The sequence below is a fragment of the Vanellus vanellus genome (assembly GCF_965231255.1).
Source record: "Vanellus vanellus genome assembly, chromosome: 5".
NCBI classification, from domain to species: domain Eukaryota; kingdom Metazoa; phylum Chordata; class Aves; order Charadriiformes; family Charadriidae; genus Vanellus; species Vanellus vanellus.
The window spans coordinates 8,491,031-8,502,471 of NC_138910.1; positions in this window are offsets into that span (position 1 = coordinate 8,491,031).

An 11,441-nucleotide genomic window follows, 5' to 3' on the forward strand; every position below is an offset into this window, starting at 1 on the left:
AAAACTGTAAAAAGGTTGACAGGAAAAGTTCTGCCACAAGAAAGGATTAAAATTCATCGACAGATGGAAGAACGGACCGCGCTATTTCAAGTGCTAAAAGCAAAAAACCAACCACAAACCAGCCCCATTTTTATTGCCATTTAAGCAATTCCAGTGGCTAGCAACTTGATGAATGCCCAACAACATGTACTTAACTAATTAACTTTACAGCACTGCTGGTAGCCATGGAGGTTTGTAAAGTGCACGGGAGAAGACCCTCTGTCCTTCCCACCACTTCCATGGCTGGATACACACCCGCACACACTTTGCTGTATGTTTAATCCTAGATTTGACAGTTGTCAAGGACTGCAACCCAACTATTTCATGGTTAATGATTACCACATACTGCTAATAACTCATTATTTGGTATCTACGTGGACAGTGGTCAGAAGATATCAAGGACAGCACCACAGAAACATCTCTGTGGTATTTCTGTTTCGACAGGAAATTAATAACTGAAGTGAGCAACAGTGGAAGCAATAAACACACATTTGTCTACTGTAACCACTCATGGACTTTCACAGTGCCTGCTGACTAGTTATATCTCTGCCCACGCCAAGCCATTCCCAAACTTCAGGCAGTAGCATATTTCCCTTATTCTCCCCCTTGCCTTAGCGATGTTCTCAAAGGAGCTGATCCTGTTAACTCTGAAGGCCTTTTCCTAGTCTAGTCTCTAATGCACAATGGGAGTCATATCTAAAGAGGATATAGAAACACACGCTTGCATGCACCTCTAAAGAATGCCAGGCTTTTTTTTTTTTTTTTTTTTCTCTCTAGCTTTGGAAAGAGATGGTCTCACTCTAAGACAACTCTTGAAATCATTCCAGCACCCCTCTGGAAACTGGGTATCTCATAGTTGTCAAGTTGTTTGTGAAACTGTTAGGAAGATAATTCCTCCTGATTTACTGAGAGTAGCTAATGTACCAAAACGAAAAGCCATGTGTGAAAAACAGGGTAAAAGTGAAAAGATATACAAGGCAAGAAAACCTTTAATAAAGAACAGCTTTGTTATGTTTTTCCTTAAGTTCAGCTCTAACCAGCCAAAATCTCACTGCAACTGAACCAACACACCAGTGTTTTGGTCTGGTTTTTTGTTGTTTTTTTTTGTTTGTTTGTTTGTTTTAAACAGATCAGTTACACCCTTTGCGATAAATATACCACAATTTAAAACTGAACTGCCTCTACCCTTAACAACGATTAGCATAATTCTTTGAAAACGGGCTAACCTTACACCCATTTACACAGACATAAGACTTTTAATAGTCTTAGTACTTTTAGTATTTCAAACAGCTTCATTAAAAACACATTCTTTCTGTTCTATATTTAATAAAATCCTGCTCAAACAGATGGTCAATTCATTAGTTACAGAGGATAACATTACCATGCCTACGCATCACAACAAAAAATCCCTCACGCTATTTAGAATCGTATCAGGAAAGTATCCGAATGCTGAAGTGATTTGTGCATTGGGGATGTAAACCACACGTTTCTCAGCATTTTAAGCCTTTTTTTTTTTATTTTGTTTTGTTTAAAATGCTTAAAATAGAGTACAAACAGTTAATCTTCATATGAACAGATTTTGGCAACCCATATCCATGTGTTCCTCTTCACTTTTTAAAAAAGAGAATTAATCATATGCAAGAGATTAAGCACAGTCTCTTTTTAAGTATGTACATATACAAAGCTTGATGCGGTCTGTCCAATCTGTACCCACATAAGAAGTGGTACTTACTCAGGGTAAACTTGGAACAGCACTGAGGACAGTCAGGATTCAACCGTTCATCAGCTGAATGCCCTGTGCCTCGTTAGCTCCACAATTATAAAACCTTTCCTGTCTGCAGCCAAAGTAGAAGCTGTTGCACCCATAAAAGTACCAGCAGATTGAGTAGTATTTAATTATTAGCTTGTTATGAACTCAAACATAAGCAAACTTACACAGGATGACTGGTAAAGAACGTATATGCATTTTTGTACCAAGTGGCTCAGTAAAAATAGTATCGCCACTGCTAGGAATAGGCCTCGGGCCTTATACCAACTGCCTTCCTATGCCAAATGCACAATTCTGGCCTCTTATGCTGTGAAATCATTAGGAGAACTTGTAGTGTGAGCTAGCGCTGGGTACTGGGTGCCTCTTGTTATGGCATACAGCTTACAGATAAGAACACAGACCTTGAAAATATGGGCACAGGTCGAAAGCAGAAGCCCCAGAACTGTAAGCAACTCAGAGACTGTCAATTATTAGTCACCGATGAAGTGCAACTTTTGAGATTTGGAAAAAAAACCACCCTGCTTTTCTTTCAATAGCAGCAAAAGCTGAAAAGGAGGAATAAAACTGCTACGCAAGGAGAAAAGGCACTCGCGATAGCCTCAAACATCTCACCATCAAGAACCATAGCTACCACTGCTAAATACATGGCACCAGCTCACCGGTACTGTGTGCTCACAATTGATTTATAATGAGATAGTTACAGACTTAAGTGCCTTGAATATGCAGTGGAAAGGACTAGGAATGAGTAAGAACTAGCCAGTAGCAACATGTATTATTAATTAATATCAAACTAGTGAAAATTTGTTATAAGGTTTAAAGCTGGTTTAAAACTTTTTCCATCAGCCTTCTAAACCTCCAGTCACAGCAATCTCTCATTCTCTTCTTACGTTTTTCCACACACAACCAACCTGTACTCAGTTCCAACATCATGCCACCGCGCCTGACCCCACACAATTTGTTATTGTATCACAACCAGCTTCAAGAGGTGCTCTTAAAAACCCACACACCAGGATCCTATTTTCCAGATTGTGTTGTGAAGAGGGCACGCTGCACTCCTGTCTGCAACCGTTTGACTCTGTAGAACAACTTGTTACAGACCAATAGAGAACAAACACCAAGATGTGAATTTCCTCTGTTCTTATGAAGGGTGTGTTAACCTAAAAGCTAACGATAATTCAAGCGTCAACCCAGTGGGCTGCCAACACACCAGAGCTACAGCCAGAAGACACAGCGGTGAGTGAAAACACCTGCCACATCCCAGCACTTCTCTGCTAAGGGATGCCAGGAGTCATGCTTCATGCAGAGCTGATGTAATGCATCTTAAAAGGCATAGGCAATCCTCTAAAACCTCCTTTCTAGGAGTAATGAGTCCAACTGGGACTGCTCGGTTTTAATAGTTTGAACCAGACATGCTTCAACATATACACAAACTAGAATTCCAGGCTGATATTAACCACTGTCTCCTGCTGCAGCTGCACTGCCTAAACAGATGTGCACTATACTCCAACTGAATGCAAATTAATGGATTTCCTGGTACTGCAGTTCTTTATTCCTGCAGGAACACCTCAGCAGATGTACCAGCCCAGTTGGCCAATCTGTGTTCTGAAATAGTGCCATCCATGCTGAAGGTACTCTGCACCCCTTTTACCTATTTGTAAGATGCTGGCTTTCTTTAGTCCTTTTGGAGGCTCAATCTCTCTTTCCTTCTTTCAAAATACAGCATTAACAATGGGATAAGCTACAGCTTACTACTTAATACAGTTAGGTGAAATCAAAGAACAGTCATATGCTGTGTTGGTAGAAGATAAGAGAGGACAAACTAGATCAGAGAAGGAAAAAGAAGCCTGATTTCCGATAAGAATATGCGCACTTCAACATGATGTGTGCTCATATCATATCAAGTCTCTTCATATCACATACATTTTGACTCCGGTACTGACATAGCAATTAAATAACCAATAAACTTAGGAAATACGTTCTATCAACATATAACCATCCACACACCTAAACAAAACTCCGTTGCTACCCCAAGGGTTCAGAAGTTACTGGTGGTGGTTACTCCAAAGAGAGGGAAACTATGATCAGATCAGAGTTAGTTATACTAAGTCTGGAAGGCTCCACCAATTTCAACAACTAATCAGTAAACAATCAATTTATTTCAACAGTTCAAGTTATAAATTTTAAGGCACCTCAAAACATTTTTGTTAATCTTAAAATCAACTTTCATCATTAAATTGTGATCAGTCCCACAGAAAACAAGATTCAGGACAGCATGTTCTGGAAGGAGCAGAAACATGCTAGCAAAGCTGACAATATCAACCCACATCTGCAAGTCCAGGGTCTAGGTGAGGCTTCCCACTGGTATTCCCTACATATCTCCGAGGCAGTCTCCATTTCCAGCACCTCAAGAAGATGAGGTAGCTGAAAAATCACATACCTGACTCATCTGGTAACACATGTTTATGCACATTTTTGATAAGTGCACATTTTAGAATTTAAGTTCCTTAGTATATAAAATAAATGCATAAAAGAGTTTCCTTAACTGAATTATGGAGTCTTAGTTTTACTTCTCCTTCTGCTGTTCAACTTTATTTTGAGCAACACTTCTGCCAACTCATTCTTTCCTTCTAACTGACAGATGTCACTACATCTTCTCTCTCACCACCCATCTACAGTTGAAATGGCACCACGTACCATGCCTGAAGTGGCAATTCGGGATGCAATCCCATGAAGTGAGAAAAGCAGAACAACACTGGGTCACAACAGTAGAAGCAGGACAGATGGACTGAGGGAGAGTAAGAGTATAAATACTCCAGGTTTGGGTTTTTTTTAGGTTGGGGGGCATGTCTGCTTTTGTGCGTGTGCGTGTAGTAGTAATTGGCAGGCAGTGGTGGGATGAAAGTTGAAGGAGGGAAAAGCAGCCTTTGGTAAGGTGCCATAAAAACAAGCAAATTTTCATCTTGAGCAAGCAGCTTGCCTTCACTTTCAAAAATAAATTTTTCCACTTCGGAACAGTTTGGGTGACAATCTCACCATAAATTCCCCATGTGGGTCTGTGGTTTCACAGAATACTCCGAAATGTTTCCAGTTTTCTACCTAGCACATAATTTTATGTAGTTTCATCCTACTGAAATTAAATCATCAGATGTTCTTCTTTTCATGTTGTTTGCTTACCCTGATATTTCAGGGAGGAAAGAGTAAAAAAGGGAGGAAGGTTTACACAGAAGACAAAGGACAAAAGGATCACAGGAAAAAACATACAGAAAAATCATTATGGATTGAAATCCTTATGGTTCAAATACTGTTTATTGATTAAAAACACTCCAGGCAACGCATTAAAGGCCATAATCACAAACTAACCTGATCTTCTTTTAATAAAGTGCTTAGAGATCAAAAAAATGAACAAATTTTAGGACTAGGAATAGGACTGCCCTGAACTTCAGAAAAACAGAAATATTCCTGACCTTGAACAAACAAAATAAATTTCCATTTTTACAGCAATTTACAGGCAAAGTACAGGGTATATTAATAACCTTTGTCTTGTTGCTGCATTAAAACAAGATACCCCAAACAGCATTTTCTCACTAAAAAAGAACGTTTTGGGATGTCAGCATGCTGGTCAAGAGATTAGGAAATAGTTGGTTGGGTTTTTTTATTTTGCAAGAAAATAACTTAGAGAGACTGAGAGCCCCAGTCATCACCTACAACATCCCTAAAACCAGAGAAAAAAAGTACGCATGAGTCATGCTTTCATGCCTTCAAGAGTCCCCTATAACAGAACAAACCAACCTTTAAGTTACTTCACCAATTTGAATGAATTTTAAAAATAGAACTCATGGCCTATAAGTTCTATCATATTTCTAGTGTGGATACAATTACATACCTTTCTCTCTTCCCCTCCTTGCAACTACCCTCAGTCAAAGGCTACTATATGACATTCTCTTATGCCATTCTCAATTTTACATTTGGCATTTGTCCTCTAAAAGGCATAAATACAGCACCTGCTGAGAAGCATGGTCTCATACTTTTCAGATCACCTGGAAGCTCTCCAGAGTTAGAAGCAAAACGTTGCTGGTTCTCACACAGCAATCCCTTGTGTGCAATTTGGTTTCTGGTAATTCTCTCCTGTCTCTTTAGGACACAGTATAACTGTGGTAGCAAGAGTTACAAGCATTGCTATGAACTTATTCAGAAAACTTTATTTTTAATGAATAATAAAATTAACTTCAGCTTATAATCAAAGCAACCGAATTACTTAGCAATCTAAGAAGAAATAAGTTTTTTATAGAGAAATTGGATCCATTAGCTCATTTCTTGCATCAAGCAGATACTCAAGGCTCCTGTCTCACCCACTGCTATTAACCACAAATCAGCCTGTTACATCACATCTTGCAGTCTGTCCAAGAGAAAAAACAAGGAACTCAACAGCAGCTCTGTCCAACTCACAGAGGAAAGTCAAAAAGTTCTTTGTATTCAGCAAGAAAGCTCTCATCAATGTGGATGCCCAACTATCATCCCTTGTCAACTTGATGGTCAACACATGAAACGTAGTCTTTGGCAATTGCGCTGGACCCCAGACAGACAGCTGAAAATAAAGTACAAGACTTAAAGAAAGATCCAAACATGTTCACGCTCAAAACAGTCACTACATCTTACTGAAAAAGTTTTTTCAAAAATAGAAGACAAAAATATAAGTAAATCTGTGTAAGAAAACTAACTTTCTTTAATTTCTTATCATTTGCTGGGGATGGTGGATAATTAAAACAAAAATAAAATCTCATTAAACTACATTTAAATAAATCATTGCTACAGGATTTTGCATCCAAACTTTCTGTAAAGGACAAACGCCAAAAAGATAGAAGAGTTACATTAAAATAGAGGAAGAGCAGAAAGAAATACATAGGAAATTAGTATGTGTATACTATTAAGCAAGTGTATATCAGATCACAGGGAGGAAAAAAACCCACAACTATCTGAAGGTGAACATTAAATAAGTCTTCAGAAATATTTATTTCTTGTTGCTTTAGAACGTCTTGAACCTGGGTCAAAGTGTAACATTTCTTCCAACGGATTTGTTCTTGGCAAGCATTTTGAACACATTCCAACTTATGTGGCTAGACAAATGGCTTAAAATACAAGCTGCATCTCCAAAGCACAAAATTTAATGGAATTAAAATTTCAACATAGTCACCTGTTTGGGAGCAACAGTGCTGCTGATTATTCCATTGCTCTAGTTTCTGCGTGCAAGTCCTTCTTTTTATTACTGAAAAGGATGAAATTGCAATGTGCTTCATATCTAATTTGAAAATTAGTAGAACAGCAAAATATTTTAACCTATTTCCTGCATCACCTGTTTATATCATCCTGTTGATCAACATTGATATTTATCAACTGCCGATACCACAAAAGATTAGAAGAATGCTTTCATTGAAATGAAAGCTGTTAATGTTTCTTATTTCTCTTTGTAATTAGCGACAATCTGTCACACAGAGATCAGCTTTGCACAGTATTGAAAAGGCAGTCTATCCCATCCAAACTGATGAGTGACTATAGTGCTACTGGGTCAGCAACAGCACCAAAAGCTATGCAGCTCACTGTTTTGTTAAACTATAAAAAATTCTTATCACAAACATAGCATTCCCACTGACAGAACATTTAAAGGGACATGCGTGTAGTTCCGTACATGTTCAATAAAGCCCAGTTAGAAACCTACAGCCACACAAGACAGAACTTTAAAGCAATAGTAGGGCTTGAAAGTAATGTTTTTTCTCCAAACACACAGGATCAGCTACCTTAGTGGAAGGGAGCCACTGGGCAACTGATAGAGGAAGCATTAGACAAAAGTTTCGACACCTACACAGATCCATCCAGCCATAAGCAAATAGCAACAATATGAGCCTTCACATAAAATGTCCACGCATGTGATTCTCACAATGCTGCTATGAATTTTAAAGCTTTACCATAAACTACGATAAATATTGAATGACTTGGCCATGACCACAACAGTATTTTCAAAGGAGAGCCAGTACCAGGCTAAGCAAAGCATGACCACACACTAGCCTGTCGCCTATTATATTATATCCACTGTGCTGCTGGAAGATCATCAACTTTCCAGTTATCTGCAAGATCTAATAAACTATACAAGCTTCCTTTGCAGATGTATGAGCTGTACTTAGTATATCGTGGGGCACAATTTATGAACTAATGGAGTAAGTGGAAAACAGCCTCCCCTCTTTCGCCATCCCTAGACAGCTGTAGAACAACTTGTACTGGCAAACTCTGAGGAATAGCTCTGCTTCAGCTGTTGCCACTACAAAGCTAAATCAGAGAAAACAAAAAAAAGAAAAAAAAAAAAGAAAAGAAAAAGTGAAGTGTAGAAAACCACCGGGACAGGCAGCATAAGGAAAGTAAATTCACTTTGTAGCTTCTCTCTAGACTGCTAGGCAGGGAGAGGCAGGAGGACACACCAACGCTCCCCCCCCCCCCCAAACTCAGGAAATAATATGAAGAAGTCCTAGCAAGCAACAAACATTTCTGAGCTGATGTTCTGCACAACATAGTTCTAAAGGACGGGTATAGAACCCCTTAAACTCTCTTCATTGCTTATACCCCATCATTAACAATATTCCTCTTGTTAGCCTCTCTCTCTCTCCCAAGTTTCAGGTCCTCTAGATAGCTATAATCTACTATTACTTGAGAAAGCTATTTCATCTCCTTTCTGGTCCACAGTGCAGTAATAGTTTGGGTAATGAACTTTCTTTTATGCTTCAATGCTTTTAATAAATCATCCAAATTACTGGAAAGGCCTGCTTTCCAAAGCTTGTTTTGTTGGGGCTATTGTCAATACTCTCATTCAAGGTTTGGTAGCAAAAGTAGCTTCATTTTCAGTGCTGAAAGCAAACCTTTATTCCTCCTGCAGTACAGTTCCAAAGTAAATGTAAATGTCAACATTTTGGCAAATTTAATTATTTACAATATCGAACGCTTGAGTAGTCATGAATTTCTTCCTCCTTCTCAAAGGCACTAGTTAGAATTTACACAAGAAAGTTATCCTTAAATAAACTGGGAAATGAAGCCTGAAGTCTGTATTTAAAGACATAAAATCACACCTTAGGTCTCAAAATCTCTATTTACTTTAGCAAGTACCACAGCAGAACAGGAGCATATCTGCAAAACAAAACGATAGGTTTTGAGGACCTGACATTCACACCGTAGGCATTTCAGCTCAGGGGTGTGGGTGTCAGCACTGGGAAGACAGTGCTGTGGATTCTATCTAGCCTGGTCTTAATGACTAAATACCAACAGTTCAAGGACATTACTTGCATTCCTGGAATATTTTCATTAAAGAGGAATTCAGTTTGTGATCTCCAAGAGTACTCCATTATATAAACCAAAGTGTTATTATTAGCAGAGTTATTAATTCACTTAAAAAAGCACGTCTCATTCAAACCTATGTTTGAAAACATACCAAACTACTCTGACCTACCAAACTCATTCACACCACAGATACTTGAGAGACTAACTGCAAGTAATTGATTAGCGAGTTTATTTCTGTGATGAGTAACATAACACAATTTGTGCCATCAATGGCCAAAACGGTACAAAAAACCCCCTATCCCTTCCTTTACATGTGTTTCGGTTATAGACTGGCACACAATTGCAGATTTACTAAGAACACGCTTGAAACCAGAGTTCAGCTTACGTAAGTATATGAAAAAGTGTTTCTGGAATTCCTGCAGCATGGGAACATGGATCCATTTTACAGCCATCTAACCATTGTAACAAAATGCAAATACTTCAAAGGAGAGTAGCAATTTAGCTTTCTGCATTTTACTTCTTCAGCATCTCTTCTGATTCCATGTCTTCCCTTACTGAGCTAGCAGGGGCCTTCTAAGCCAGCTACTAATTTACAGAAAGCTTGCAGAAATTTCACCAGCAGTTTGACTGAAATTCCAATGGGAATTGGAAGTTATGAGGGACAAAACTGGATGAGTGAAAGAGCCTTGTTTCATTGGGAAATTAGACTAGAAAAAACAGGGAGGCAGAAATTTGTGTTCACGCATCTTAGGTGTAACAGATTACAGATAATATCATCAACAGGAAAACAAAGTGCAGGTCTTCCTTTTAATTATGAACAAGAATTTGCAAATCTCATCAGCATTTCATTGATGCAGTGATTGATGCAATTGCAGAATAGCAGACATGAGAAGAAAGTTCTAGAGAAAACAACAGTTAGTAAAAAAGGGGGAAAACCAGCTTGAAAATCTTGGGGAGAGGGAGGATCACTATAAGAAAGAGTAAGTATTAAGCTAGTTAAGAAACTGAAAGGTGAGGCAGGGAGAAGAAAAACACATGCCCTGAGAGAGGAGATGAGGCAACAAAACTTTTCAATGCAGGTCTAAGACAGAGTAAACAAAATGTGTGTTAAGCAGATGAAAAGGTAATGGAAAGAGCAGACTGGCAGACAAGGGCTAAGCAAACTGAATGGCTGAATACACTGTGTCATGCGAGACCAAGGAAACAGATCAAAGAACATTAAATAATACTAAATCAACATTATGAGTGACATGCCAACAGACACAAAGGAGATTAACAAGTGCAACTGGTAGTGCATAACTAAGGACTGTAACTATTACTAGAGGAAACAGTTCACTTGTCAAGAGTTATAGGTATTTCCTGATATGCTTAAGCTGATAAAACTTTCACCTCGAGTGAGAAATGGGTAGAGGTTTTTGTTTATGTGAAAGCCAGAGCGATTAGAACTTCCTATTTCAAGACCTTCCTTAAATAAATTATCCAAGATAACGAGAAACTCCTTCAGAACTATTATTCCTCAATATTACTCTTAGTCCTATAAATACATTGACTATACAAAAATATGAAATTATCATAGGGTCAGATCTCTATGCAATTTATCTTCCAAACACTTGCATTGATTTACACCATAAGGATCTGGCCCTTAGTGTGTAAATAAGATCTGTTCCACTACGCATATACACATTCACAAGTATAATCATTTCTACAGCTCTCAGTAGTCATGAGGGACAAAACATAACATTACCTTTGCATAAGACATTATAAGTCTCTATTAAGGTTGCTGGACAGGCAGTAAGAAGATGCTGGAGACAATTATGGGAAATAAGACCACAGACACTGCGAGAACATATTCCAGATTTACATGCATATGAAAATATTTGATATAAATTACATCTTAAGCATTTACATCTTAGGAACTCCAAGGTCTATGGTCACATTAATTACTTAAATAAATTAATGAACATTACCTTCTCCCATGTGGTCAGTGACAACTAAGAGTTCCTTTAAACTTACGTTTTTCAAAACTGTAAGTAATGCTCTCAAATGTTCCAAACCAGCCACCCTCTCCAACATGTTTTACGCAGAGTCAAGTGGGCTGAGATACTCGGAAACACTGTACACCCACATATCCAATCACAGGTGACAGAAGAGACAGAAGTAAGCATCCTTTGTAGACTCTGGCAATTTCCATTAGTTTCTACATGTTTATTTTGTGAATAAATTCCCCTCAATGGTCTGAAAATGCATAATCAATTACGTTTATTGATACTGTTTTGAGTTACTAGTCAAGTGTTCTCACATTAAATATTGCACAGGA